Raw genomic sequence first — 11,246 nt, 5'->3', positions numbered from 1 at the left:
CTCGCGATACCGCCCTTTTGGTGCTTATGGTACTTCTTAACCTCACTTGAATTTTACGATCACTAATAAATGAGTGAATGGAACGCAGAAGATAGCCCTGTACGTCTATGGCCAGCAAACTATTTAGTATTGAGCGCTGAAGGACGCTATCATAAGCCTTTGATACGCCTAGGAAAATAGCTAGTGTTCTAAGCCCGAAAGCTCATTGATGTTCAGTATGGCTTATCAAGTCCAAGACGCTATCTTGCGCGCTTAAACATGTGCGGAATCCAGTCATGAATGTTGCCAGAGCCCTTTTATCTTCGAGCCACCAAGATAAACGCTTACTTGCCAGCTACTCCATGAGCTTAGCAACACACGACGTCAGTGATATAATATGATACGAAGCCAAGTTTGTCATTTCTTTGCCGGCCTTCAGCACTGGGACAACACAAGCCACCTTCCATGAAGGAGGAACGTCGCCAGTCTCACACACTCGATTGAGATAGCTTAGGAGCAACTTCCGGTGTTCCAGAGGTAGGTTCTGCATCAGCTGGTTGGTAATGCCATCAGGACCTTGTGCACATCGACGCCGCAGGCTGCTGAGTGCTGTCTGTAGTTCTCCAAGTGGGAACAGGGCGTCCATAACAAACGTAGATGTTGCAGGCAGAGCACATGGATGAATTCCTGAACTTGCACGTACAAATGCATCTGCAAATTCCTCGGCCAAGCACACGAGAGGTTTCTGCCTGCGCAGTGCAAGCGCATCGAAAGGCTTACTAGGAGGAGAATCACCAGCGAGGCTGCCAATGACTCGCCAAATTCTCGTCATCGGTGAGAAAACAGTGAAGCTAGCGCAGAAGGACGCTCACTGCGACCTACAGAGCTTGTTCGTATGCCGTCGAATGGCAGAGTTAAGCCTATTGAAGGTCGTCTTGTCGTCCTTCTTCCGCATCCTTTGTCCCTCTGCCCTTCTGCGTGCCGCGCAAAGGTTCCTGAGTTTTAAATCCGGATCCGGAAAATGATTAGGCATGCTTGACCGCCGTGGTAGTAGCCATCTTACCATAAATAATTTTGCCTATAACATCACCAGAAACACTTGCAAGTTGCTCCCTGTATTTATCCCAATCTGCAACCTGGCTCATTTTAGAGCCGTGCATTAGGAAGTCAGCAGTAAACACTAAAATTGGACAGTGACCACATCCCATGCGGTCAGGTGCAGTTGGTCATTTCACACGGATGTCAGGTGAATGCAAGGTTAGGTCTATAGATGTGGCTGAGGCCGGTAGAAAGTGGGACTTCCGTCATTGGCCAGGCACAGGTCCAAACTGTCGATAACTTCTACAAATTTGCGTCCGCAAGAATCTGTTCCTGTCACCCCAGACAGAGTGATGGGCGTTGAAGTCACCGCAGATAATTCGGGACGCTGAGCAACGGTCACAAAGCTGCTGGAGAAACAAATCCATTCCTACCTTCTTCCGCGGAGACACGTATACGGATGCAACAGAAAGAGTTCGGAAGCTGAGCCGTATCCTCACAGCCGCTACCTCAATACTATCGGTGCAAATATCGGTGACGTTGAAAGCCACATGAGGAAACTCTCCGTATGTAAAGGGCGGCACTTCCTGCGGGAATTGACTTTATGCTGCAATTCTTATGTGCGACATATCCTGTCACAGATCTCCCGCTTGGTAGGCCAGCCTCCGACAGGGCCAATCCTGGAACACAAGTTTCTTTCAAAAATAATTTCAGTTCTGCTAATCGACTTATAATCTCAGCTGCAGTGGCCAAGAGTGGGTCCCAGTCCGCATCTTTTGTTGAAGTTGTGAGGCAGTGCGTCCAGAAAAATAAGGTGGTCGAAAATCGGGATCTGTCTGTCCTGCGAGTTTTGTTTGAAGTCCTCCGTTCATATCTCCAAGCGATGCAGACTCGCATCCTGAAAAACTTTTTACAGTTCGTTCTTTCCTTTGAGTCCATCATTAGCGCCTTCGCAGCGAACTTTACCTTATAATATGGCTAGTTTTCTTCAACATCGTGCAACTAAAGATCACCGAAAGTGCCGTTTATTAAGCAATGGAACTGCAAATGTAGAAAGAACTCTCCAGTGCAAGCACGTAAACAGTCCTGTTTCCCCAAAGTCGGTGTTAAAATAGGTATAGAATAAGATGTTTCATGCGCTATGCGCTTTTCCTTCTTCTTTCGCACAACATGAAACCACGCATAGACCAGGCAATAAATATAAAATTTTTTCTGCTGTCACCATCCTATTTGTTATTACTGTTTTTATAATGCGTAAGCTGTTTTTGGAGAATTCCTTAGCAAAGTCTGTCCACCCGTGATGCCTTATAGCTACAAAATGTATGCAATACTGGTCAACTTAACCCATGTAATCGTTATAATGGCGTAATAGTACATTATCACGGGCGTTACAAAAAATTGATTTCTGATAGGGTTTGAACCATGGACTGCAGCGCGGCAAGTATATGTCTGTGCCACCAACAGACAAAAACTGGTTACGTCGCCGTCGCTCCGTAAATGTTTAAAAAAAACTCAAATAAAGAACTTAGCACATGTGGTCGTTATGATAATCTAAAAGTATCTAATTCATAGCGTTATAAAAAGCCAATAAACCTGTTACGTGGCTTTTGCAGCGTCGCGGGTGCAACAAAAAAGTAAAATAGAGTAATTAACACATGTAATCCCTGTATTAGTGTAACAGTGGGTGACTGGCTGCGTTAAAAGGAAAGAGAGCTTGGTATGTCGCAGTGGCCACGTCATGGACGCAATGAGGAAGGAAAATAAAATAAAAATTATATGAGGAAAAACTGGGGTGTGGCAAAATAAGAAGCGGTTGTGATGGCGTTTTGGCCCAGTTGATACAATATATATGCAAAATAAAGGTATGGTTGGTCAAGGTAACACCTAATAATTGTTATATTAGTGTAATAGTAGATGATTGGTAGCGATGGGCAGACATGCATAAGCTAGCCAAAGAAGTAAGTAAAAACGAAGTACCAGCCAAGCCAAACAGTGCTTACCCATTATTAAACAATTAGTAAACCTTCTTTCTTTCCTTTTCAACCCGCCATCATTGCCTAGTGGCTATCGTGTTCGGCTGCTACGCACGAGGGCGCGAGATGAAATCCTCGGCTACGGCCGCCGCATTTCGATGGTGGCAAAATGAGAAAATACCCATGTATTTATATTTAGGTGCAGGTTAAACAACCCGAAATTGTCCAAACTTCCGTAGTCTCCCACAACGGCGTGCCTCATAATCAGAAAGTCCGCCGAAGAGAGGTGACTCTGCTTTATCGCTTATGGCTAGGGGTGGCTTTCACGAAAGCTTACTCATTTCGCATTGGAACAGCCGACAACGCCCTCGGCAATGCCTGTCTTTGGGAGGAGACGCTGGAACAGATTCCGTGCGACTGTCCTGAATATAATGTTCAGCGACAGTCACTGGCGTCCGTTCTAGTGCACCTTGACACTAGACCATTGTCCCTCGAAACGATTTTGACATGCCGCCGACAGGAGACATCGCAGCTGAAGGCGACGAAGGGACTACTTCGGTTTTTGAAAGAGTCGCGATTGGACAAGCGTCTGTGGCAGTGATATCACGTACTAGGCAAGAGTGATGGACTCTAATGAATGATGTGTGTGCTGTGCTATGTGCTTTCTCTCTCTCTCTCATTTCCCCATTTTTCATCCCCCGCATCCCGCTCCCACGTGTAGGGTAGCAAACCGGTTAAGCTCAACTGCTTAACCTCCCTGTGTTTCGTTCTCCACTTTTTCCTTCCTTCCATAATCAGAAAGTGGTTTCCAAGGACCGTTGCCAACACACTACAAAGTCCCACATGCCAGAATACCTTTGTCGGCTTCTCGACCACATCTGTATACGTCTCGCGCCACTTCTTTATACCACCATGACGACGCCTACACCGAACATATGAGGCTAAAGTCCCACTCCCGATTTTGTACCCTCATCTTGGAAACTACGGACACAGATTTGAGCCGACAACGCTTCTATTTTCAGTCTCTCCCTCTACATCCAGCCGCCACCGACAAGAATCGCACGTGACGTCACTCTACGAACATGGTAAAGCTAAAGCTAACCTGTCGAGGATGACATGGTCACCTTTGACGTAGGCAGGTCCTCCTGTCGAAACGTTGGCCAGCCTTTCTGAGGCACCCTATCTCTTTTTACAACCTTTAAAAAAAGAATAAAGAAAATAAGTTATGTGCCCGTGTGAGGCATTCTCACACACACAAAAAAAAAATGTTCTTGCAAATACTTCAGGCTGGGTACTTGTGACGTTGAGCGGTGGCGCCTCCAGGACAAGAAAGGAAGGCAAGTTGCATTAACAAAGAAAATAGCATAAAAACTGCATTCGAAATACAATCTGCTTTGTGCACATTCGCATACTTTCACCGATACTGCGAGTTCTCAAAATTATATGGCGCTTACATTCTCTTTAAATGAGTGCAAGCGTTAGAACCAAAGTTGATTCCATTGTTGAAGCAAAAACAGTATTTTCATGCTTAGTTTTCTTATCTGTGTGCTCGTGTTGTAGCGTTTGCTAGCAGTTGGTTTTTTTTATTGTGCTCATGTGGGGCACGTCCGTGCAGCGTATTATTGATTACTTCAAGTACTTGATCCTGTTACGTCCCAATTCGTTTTTCCTTTTTTCTTTCTTTTTTTGTCTGCAGATTGTGTCTGTTTGACTATGTACAGAGTTCAGGGCTTTTTTTCAAGTGGCTCACGCAACTTTTCGCTGGATCAGCTTTTTGTATCGCTAGTTTTATTCGAATAATAAGCAAAGAAACGTATATAGTCATCATCATCATCATCATCATCATCCTATTCATGTCCACTGCAGGACGAAGGCCTCTCCCTGCAATCCCCGTTCTAGCGCACCTTGACAATAGACCATTGTCAGTTGCAACTATTTTCACATATCGCCGACAGAAGACATCGCAGCTAAAGGCAACGAAGGGACTACTTCGGTTTATGAAGGAGACGGGCTTGGACAAGCGGCTGTGACAAAGATGTCACGTACCGCGCAAGAGTGACAGACTGTAACTAACGATGAGTGTGCCTTGTTATGTGCTCTCTCTATCTTTTCTCCCCATCTTTCATTCCCCCATCCCGCTCCCACGTGTAGGGTAGCAAACCGGTTAAGCTAAAGTGGTTAACCTCCCTGCTTTTCCTTCTCCACTTTTTCCTTCCTTCCTTCCTTCCTTCCTTCCTTCCTTCCTTCCTTCCTTCCTTCCTTCCTTCCCTGCGATCTCCAATTACTCCTGTACTACGCCAACCGATTCCAACGAGCACCCGCAAATTTCCTAATTTCGTCGTACCACCTAGTCTTGTGCCATCCTCTACTGCGCTTCCGTTCTCTTGGTACCCATTCAGTTACCCTAATGGTCCAACGGTTATCTAGTCTGCACATTACATGACCTGCCCAGCTACATTTTTTTTCTCTTAATGTCTGTTAGAATATCATCTATACCCGTTTGCTCTCTGATCCATACTGCTCTCTTTCTGTTCTTAAGGTTATGCCTAGCATTCTTCATTGCATCGCTCTTGGCGCGGTCCTTACCTTGTTCTCAAGTATTTTTGTCAGCCTCCAAGTCTCGTCGCCGTATGTCACCACCGGTAAATTGCACTGATTGTTTACTTTCCTTTTAAATGATAATGGTAAGTTCCCATTCAGGAGCTCACGATGTCTGCGGTATGAGATCCAACCCATTTGTATTCTTCTGCGAATTTCCTTCTCACGGTCCGGGTTTCCTGTGTTTATTTGACCTAGCTGTACGTACTCCTCCACAGACTCTAGAGGCTGACTTACGATGTTGAAATGTTGTTCCTTTGCCAGGCTATTTATCATTATCTTTGTCTTCTTTCTTTAAAAAAAACATCAGTTTATGCAGGTAATCATTATCAAAAATGCATCTGTAGTATTCTTCCTTCGACTTCCTAATTGTCTTGCTGAGCTGACTTCTAGATGACTTGAATTCTATAAGCTTACTGTGGTCACGAGACTGAAGAAGCACCTGAAACATTTTATCTTTGATTTTACTCATTTTCAGCAGGTGTCGAGTAACCCAAGGTTTCCTTGATTTTTTACTCTTACAAAAAACTTTCATTGGACGAGAGGCATAATAGCACTGTCTGAAAAGATCTAGGAATTTATCATAGGACGCATTTGTATCTGTAATAGTCAGTGCTTTGCTCCACTCAACATGCCTGACATTCTCTGGGAAATTTTGGAACGTGAATGTCGAAATATCTAGATACTCTACTTCTGCAGCTTCTCCTTTCTCGATTGGCTGCAGTCTCGCCATCAATAATACAATGGGCAAATTATCACCAAAATCTGGCCTTAAGACTTTGGAGATAGATTTTTCGGCACGAGAGTTCGTGATAAATATGTCTAGTAGAGATGTGCATCAAGTCGTAATTCGTGTTGGAGATGCTAATTCCTTCCAAACACCATTGCATTCTAAGTTCAGTAGTAAATCTATAGCAGGTGCGGAGTCACGTAAGATATCAATATTCAAATCCCCACCTAGTGCTAGCGTGCATCCATTTTCATTTGCATGTGAAAAAAAATTGCTAAGGAAAATAAGAAATTCTGGAATACTGTCATTTGGTGGCCTATACTCAACGCCAAACATGTTGTTGCCATTTCTATAGAAGAGTTAAGTGCTGGGCTAGTTGGTGATCTTGCATACTGAAAAGATTTTGCGCCAAAAAACAACACACACAAGAAAGATGACGACACCACGGGCGCATATCAAGAGTTCTCTGCATATTATTTCTTCTATATCGGGCTTGCCTTTATATCTTCCTTCTGTTGACCTTCAGGACGTGAACCAGCTCCTGACAAACATCGTGTTTGCGACATGCCGTGCAAGGTACCTTGGATTCTGCATCAGGAATTCTGTTACACCGGTCCTTCCATCATTTCAAAGCGCCCGTGGTGTCGTCGTCTTTCTTGTGTATGTTGTTTTTTGGCGGAAAATCTTTTCAGTTTGCCGTTTCTAATGCACAAAATTTCATAGTCTAAAGTAGTCAAAGTAAAATCATTCAAAAATTGGTAACCTGGAAGAACTATTTGCAATGACACACCACCACCACGTCTGTGCCACCGATTCAAATAGAAATGGCTATAACCCGGGAACACAAAATGCTGAGAATCGTCGCTGTACCATGTCTCGGTAAACATCAGCACATCAAAAGTAGTACCACAGGAATCAAAGAGAAGCAGTAGGTCACCCCGTTTTGGAAAGACATACGTTGCATTTAAACGGAAAAATTTCAACCATGTTCTTGCCTTCTTGATTCTTATGATATGCGCAAGTTCTTCTGGGGAAATGCTGTTTTCAGCCATGACTATCTAGAGTGCTGATGTCTCCATACCTGGGCGTAAAAGCCTGACTCAAAGTGTATGTGCTAATAATCTTCTTAATGTCGCCCTCACGCTGAATCGACAGAACGGGAGACATGTCGGTGCGACGCGCGAATATGGACACATTTATTGTCCACACATACTTCTATGCGCATGCTCGCTTTCGCGCGATGCTCGCTCCGAGCAGCTTTTTCACAAATGGACAAAGATGCTCATATATGAAGATGGGCATGGACCATAGGAATGGTCTTCATCATTTTAACCACCCGGGCGGTCAAAGTGACAAAGATAGTCAGATTTTGACTTTTTGAATGCTGTCAGAATAAGACATGAAATCCCCATCACGACCGCAGTCGTGGTACAGTGGTATGGTCGTCTACACCGGCTACGGTAGGTCGGTTGTTCGAATCCGGCCGCCTGATACCCACAGGTTGTAGAAAGAAGGGTAAGGGGTACCCCAACCAGACGCTCAGTACTGTGTGGGGTGCGTGTAACGCCTGCAGAGTGCATTCAACCCCGCCATGCCCTCTCCGCAGGGCACCCTCTTTCGAACGGCATCCCGTAAGGGAGATTGCTATGTCGGCCCTGCTACGCACACAGCTTCAAGTCCTCATCACGGGAGAGTGCGCTTTTTGGAAATGCACTTTAAGACCCATTATTTCGTGCCTTTAGACAAACTTTTAGTGCACTCGTTCTCCTGAAAACAAATTGCAGAAACATTTTTGAAATATAATTCTACAGTTTGCTTGTAGAGGCTTAAAATGTTTTAAAATGGCAAGTGATCGCTAGCCCGAGATGCATCGCCTGGCATTGAATAACCCTAGCATAAGGTAGGTGGCTTTGAACAATTATTTCACTTTTATCATTACCAGTTTAACAATTCGACGAGAAGCCAGCTTCTCTATCTCGATAAAAGCAATGAGTGAGGTTCTGCAGTGGTATGGCGTCATAGATTAGCACGGGGGGCCTTCAAGCAGTTATTTGTCTTTCTTTTATGTGAGTGCACTTGTCCCCGAATCTTTCGTTTATCCTAGAGCAGCTCATGATACAACAACTCATTATGCCGCTCTTGATACGAAAAGCTTTTTGTACTCATATAAAAAAACGAGCGATTGTCTTTCGTTGCACGGTATGGTTACATAAGGGCCGTTGTGTGCGGGAAAAAATTTAAAGAAAAAATAAGTATGCCCTTTTTTCTTTATTTTTTTTTCTCTTTGCAAAAATATAAAGTCACCTGCGGCTGCTAGCCGGAGCATTCATACTTATTTGGCATTACACAATGATGAAGTTGGGCACGTGTACCATTTTTGTCGTGTTTCTTACACTTCTGGCTATTATAGCCACGATACTAGGACCAAACACTTCATATGCTGCTGCTGCCGTATGCGGCTCTCGGGGAAGGGTAGGACGTGTTCGACGTGGCAACCCTACTCCATTTAAAACAAATCCTCGACCAATGCCCACAAGACCATGGACACCAGGGCCAAAGTGTAATTAATGATTTATTTATATACTCTAAACTAGTTGGCAAAGTCACACGCGAAACTCCAAACGTGCTGACTAGCAGCCAAAGTGGTGTCCCTATTCATAGATAAGCAGGATAATAAAAAATGCACGGAAGTCACCCTCAACAAAAGGTACAAGAAGTTGAGAAGCTCTATATACACATCAAAATATTTCACCGACGATTACGATACTCCTTAATGCGAAATTATAGCGCAGCTCTGTGCGTGTTTTGATTTCGCGCTACATTGAGGCATCACACCCATTACGGCACCGACTATCAGAGCTGTGGCGCACGACGCTCTGTATAGACCAGCCACACAGTTGAAGTTTCTTTGCGACTTCAGCCCATGCATCCGTAACTTTTAGGGGGAAACGCTTGTTCGCGAAGGTGTGCTTTCTGGTTCTTTTGTTTTCTTTTCACGCCGACGTGCCGCCGCTGCCGCGGATGCCCGCACGCGAGCGCCATATGGTCGAGCTTCAAGGCGGCTTCCTCCACTTTCCTGAAATGGCTCGCGCCAAGCGCTCGGTTATAAAAGCGAGAGCTTTATATGGCTCATGGGTCGATGGTGGTGGTGGTGGTGGTGAATTGTAGCAACAGGCGGGTTTAGCCTGGCGAACAAGGCCGGCAATTGCTCCGCCCGAGCGTCTCGCATAATACCGCTGATGGGTTTCACCATATGTCCATCAACCCAGTGTCTCTTAAGAATTCGATCAGGAGACGTGAAGTTTCTTTGCGGGCCATCACTGATCCCTCGGGAAATATAAGGTATTGCAGGCGCGCATGCGGAAGGTCCTTGTTTTGCAAATCCTTCAGGAGAGTGTCTCGAAAAGTCCGATGACCGTCCGGCGTTATGGCACCGAAATTAAAGTGCATGCGCCAGCAAGCCATCTGTTTCTTTATCGCTAGAACAGTTCCATTTTCTCTGTTCGAGTTTAATGGACACCTTTATAAAGGATCAGTGTTGCCACGAAAATGTCTGCGTGTTCTTTTCCCCGTTTTGTTCATATTTTACGAGCCATGTGCACGTGTCTTATGATGTTTTAAGCAGTTCAAGTATGGCTGCGAGAACTGGAAATAAATCTGCTGTTCAAAGTTAGAGCTTTGTGTTTCTATAATGGCCCTTTACGTGTCCCTCTATTTCTGCCTGCGCGACAAAAAGCGGAAGGCACCATATATACAAGTCCATGCAGCTATACGGTCATCTATTAAAGTGTTAAAATTAAAATAAAAACAGTCATGCAGTGAACCTGCACAAAGCACAGAGAAAAAAGGCAATAGGTAGCAACAACGCATTCGAATGAGAACGTCAAAGCAACTCAATTTAATGAATGTACGGCGAGCACTCAGGCTCTTGTCTTTATCCTCTTTAGCGAAACCTAAAGTGACTGTCAACTTTGCACTTACATTGTCAATGATCATCGCTGGCGCCTGGAAAATTTTTTACGCTTGTTTCTAGAAGTATTTCGAAGACATTTAAAAGCTTCATTTTACACACTGTCATTACATCACCTTTCTACGCCTCCGCGACGCCCCCTCTGCATTCTGTCTTAATTGCGAGGCCTGCTGTTCAATAGGGGTTTACAGTTGCCTCTGAGGATGAATGGCCACGAAACCACGCGAAAAAGAAAGAAAAAGCTATTGCTTTAAAAGTTCCGTTATTTCAGCACCATCACCGCACATAACCTTAAATTTTCTATACTGAAGAATTATCAGCACACAGGTTTCACTCTCCCTCAATACCTAAGTCGCTTCATTCAACAGCATGTCTCAACTGTCTAAGCAAAATCGTGGTTCGGTAGACAACAGCTAAGGCTGCAGCAGTAAACATTCTTCATTCACGAGGCGCAGCAAATTGGACGAATCACGCTATCACTGACAGAAAGAAGTCTCAGCTGTTGCAGAAACGAACGAGATTGCAGCTGAAGTTGGTGCCTTGGTGCATTGGTTCCATCTGTGGCAACTTCGGCTTCTTCACATCCATTGGCTGCTGTCTCCCGAATGAGCTTCTCCTTAACACCCATGTGGTACACTTAGCAAGAAGGTTTCAACAACGACAGCAATACCTGGTTGACAATAGTTCCTGCTGCAGCTAGCAATAATGTCGTGCTATACTCCTCGCAGATTATGCGAAGTGCCGATCATTGCCCATTGTTCAATGCCTACTGTGTCCACCACTTAGCTGCAAGTAGCGAAATGTTTTTGAATAAATTCCTAGAGGCGCTTTTGAAGAAAGCCCTGTTCTTTGTTAGTGGTAGCCGCGTGAACTTCTCGGAATCGCACGGATTGCAACTCCGGGAGAATCTCACTAGGCTGAGAGTTGTTGCATCGTTTGATAAAGAATTAAAGTTCCA

Source organism: Dermacentor albipictus, chromosome 8, assembly GCF_038994185.2.
Source record: "Dermacentor albipictus isolate Rhodes 1998 colony chromosome 8, USDA_Dalb.pri_finalv2, whole genome shotgun sequence".
Classification (NCBI taxonomy): Eukaryota; Metazoa; Arthropoda; class Arachnida; order Ixodida; family Ixodidae; genus Dermacentor; species Dermacentor albipictus.
The sequence above is the reverse complement of the archived record's forward strand: the minus strand, read 5'-3'. Positions refer to the sequence as shown.